This window comes from Euprymna scolopes, chromosome 9 (assembly GCF_053919585.1).
Source record: "Euprymna scolopes isolate OS-2025 chromosome 9, ASM5391958v1, whole genome shotgun sequence".
NCBI classification, from domain to species: Eukaryota; Metazoa; Mollusca; class Cephalopoda; order Sepiida; family Sepiolidae; genus Euprymna; species Euprymna scolopes.
This window is the reverse complement of record NC_136490.1, coordinates 35,531,736-35,535,425: the sequence shown is the minus strand read 5'-3', so window position 1 is coordinate 35,535,425 and position 3,690 is coordinate 35,531,736.

The window sequence follows — 3,690 nt, the reverse complement described above, 5'->3', positions numbered from 1 at the left end:
ATTTCTTAAACCACCATTGTGCTGTGCGTTCAGCAGTGGTTCTTGGGCCAAACGCTTCATTGATATCACGAGCTGTTTTAGCATCTTTTGGGCCTAGCTTGGATAGAAATAAGAAAATTGTGCGAATTTGCATTTTTTCATTTTGTATTCAACGTTCTGAAAAGAAGACATAATTGTTTTACAACGATTGTAATATAAACGATATAATATATTAAGTAAAGGTAATATAACGAAAACTTGTTTGAAAATACATCATATTAAATCAAATTTTAAAAATTCGCAAGAACTTTATTCCCAACCTAATATCAGAGTATAAGTTTTTTTGTTTTTTTTGTTTTGCATCTATGGATCTTTATTATGAAGGGGTGTGATTCTTCTGCTTGTTAGGTTAGTCTGGTTTACGTAGGTCGAGTGGGCACAAGTGCTTTGAATACATCAGAACACATTCCATTAAAGTACTTGTAAAACAGACACAGGTATGCGACATTGCGGTGATGGAACAGAGGTTAGAGCTTAGCCGACAGTGCGGAACCCATCATATTTGATTCGCTTCCTGTTTCCTGTACCCATAGGTGCAGTAATCTGTAGAAGTTTAAATTATTGTTTTAACTTTAAAATATATATATGAGAGACTGGGGGAAGGGCAGAAAGTAATATCCGGTTCTGAGATGGGCTTCTATTTTCTTATGTCACGTCTGTGTAAATTAGCGGTTCGATGTGGTTGATAGTGTCTGTCTGCTTTAGTTGGAACTCCACAAGATACAGGAATGTTTCTTTCGGTTCTAATGTCTGGAACTGAGAAGAATGATAAAGTTACAAAGCGGAATGTTGTAACAACGCCAAAAATAACAAACGCTAGAAGCTACAATAACATGCAAAAAATAAATCAACAAAATACATAAAATAATTTGTTCGAGTTTGTTTAGCTTCGCACGCGCGCACACACACACACACACACGCACACGCACGCGCGCGCACACATAATTTCCCTAAAACCTCTAGCCTTGATGGAGGGGAGACTAAAACTTGCTATGGTTTCAAATAATCTGAAATAACAACAAGAGGAGACTTGATTCCAAATATTTCTCATATGTTATATCTCCCCTCTTTTGGAAACAGGATACGATTATGAATATTTCCAGTATCAAATAATCCTTGTAAAGTGTAAAATTTATTTTATGTATGAAAACCAAAGAGGGGAGATATAAGGTGAGAAATATTTGGAATCAAGTCTCCCCTTGTTTTATTTCAGATCATTTAAAACAATAGAAGCAAGTTTTAGTCTCTCCTCCATCAAGGCCAGAGGTTTTGGGGAAATAGATATTTTGTAATTCATCTGCAAAACTAGGAAAACAAATGACTATGATTGAAACAGTTTATGGCTGTAAAAAGGTGCCAAAAATAGGCTCTGGATGATGGATGATCCTTTTTATGTGCGAACTTAAGGGAAAATATCATATAGCTCACTGCACAATTCAAGCCATTACCTTTCCAACGAGCTTTCATTTGTTAAATTCTGATCAATAGTCGCTGAGATTTAGAACTTCTAAAATTGCCAAGAGTGGCGATGTATTCTCGTAGCCAAATTGAATATTGAAATGCTCATATCTTTGGTTCCATGGAACGAAACTACATGAAAATTTACATCGAGCCTGGATGTACGTTCCTTCTTAGTCCGACTGCATGCCAGCCACAGTCGGCCCATTCTCGTTCTTGACACGTCCATTTTCTTCGACGCGCACTTTTCCTACCACGTGCTGCATTTTTTTTTCTCGCGTACAATTTCTAATTTGCATATGCTCTTTTTCCGCTGCTGCTAATCTCTTCGCAAGCCAGCTATCCTTTGCTGGTGCTGATATTTTCTCATGCGCTCATATGCACCATGTTCCAGGCGTGCTCTTTGCTTTCGCTTTGAAATGAGAGGCTTCAAAGCTGAAATACGAACGTGTAATGGGGTACTTTTTTTTAACTGCAAGCAACCGTTTTTCTTGAGAGCTTATCTGTCTCTTCATAAAATTTACGAGCAGTTAATGTAGCAGTTTCTAAACGTTTTTGTTGACATTCTAACACTTTTTCGGTTTTTGTAGACATTCTAACACTTCTTCGGTTTTTGTAGACATTCTAACACTTCTTCGGTTTTTGTAGACATTCTAACACTTCTTCGGTTTTTGTAGACATTCTAACACTTCTTCGGTTTTTGTAGACATTCTAACACTTCTTCGGTTTTTGTAGACATTCTAACACTTCTTCGGTTTCTCTGCGATAATTTTTTTAAGGTTATCGTTTTTTTTGGGGGGGGTGCATCTAACGTTTTGTCGGTTTTATATCGGCTAATTACTAAGGCTGCGACAACAGAATATTCTTTTCATTCTTTTGACTCTCGGGTATATATCAGGCACAGTTGGACACACTTAATCAACCGTAAACCACATCCGTCTATATAAAAACATATAAGATCTTAACGAATATATACTCAAGAGTCAAAACAATGAAAAGACGATGCTGCCACCACAGCCCTACTAATTACTTTTAGACCAATAAACAATATCAGAAATTTCTGAAATTGATTTTTTAATAGTTAGCCATAATTACTTTTTTTCTCAATAGTGTGTTTTACGTGTAATTCGTCATCTATAATATAAATCTCACCTGTCTGTTTGTATGTATGTATGTTTTACAAAAACTTTCGACAGGTGCGACGGATTTTCACAAGATTGGTATCATTTTGAAGCTTGCCCCTTTTAGACGACAAATATCGAAAAATTGGCCAAAAACATAAATTCCTTCACCCTCAACTGGGCACTTTGCTACAGGGAGGGGGGGTCACTTTTTTCGCCGATATTTTCGAAAATAATCCCCTCTTTTCGCTTGTCTAGACTTAATTTAAACCTACGCCACTTCCGGTCTAGCGATGGGCGCAACAGCGGCACTTATTTTCACTTTCTTTTCCTCCTTCATGGTACGGGTTCGAGCATGTCTGCTTACTATAACTTTTTTTTTTTTTTGCTCAACCAAAATCCTTACACACACCTCGTCACGGGTTCGAGCCTGCCTGACTAACATAACTTCTTTTTCTTTTTTTTCTTTTTTTGCTCAATACGCACCTACAAATACCCGGTCAACGCCGAGCACGCAGGCTAGTATTGTTTTAAAATAAAGTCCCAATAGGCAGATACTAGTGTTTCTAGTACTAGTAATACTAGTAATTAATATTTATCTATAACATATGTATATTATAAGTAACACTATATATTCGATTGGCTGTCGATACCTTCGGTTCCATAAAGAATGTAGAATAACTACTTTTCAGACAGTCGGTTGATAAACGAATTCACTTCGTATTCAAAGGCTAGGGCAGGGTTTCCAGTATTTCCGTAAATCTGCAGATATTAATGATTGATCGAATTAATAATTTATACGTAATTTTGTTTTAAACTAGCAGGGGGCACCCGACCTCGCCAGGTTTAAAATACACTTAAATATATTTTAATTCGTGCCGATTTCGTATTTATTACTACAGAACCAATTCTCTATTGAATATTATATTGTACCTTATATATTGTACTGGTTTCAAAAGTATTCAAAATGACTTGCGTGACATCAACTAGAATCGAAACCAAAACATTTAGCGCTCCAGCTGCGTTTCCTGCCGTTTGAATTAACTCGATAGATAGATAGATAGATAGATAG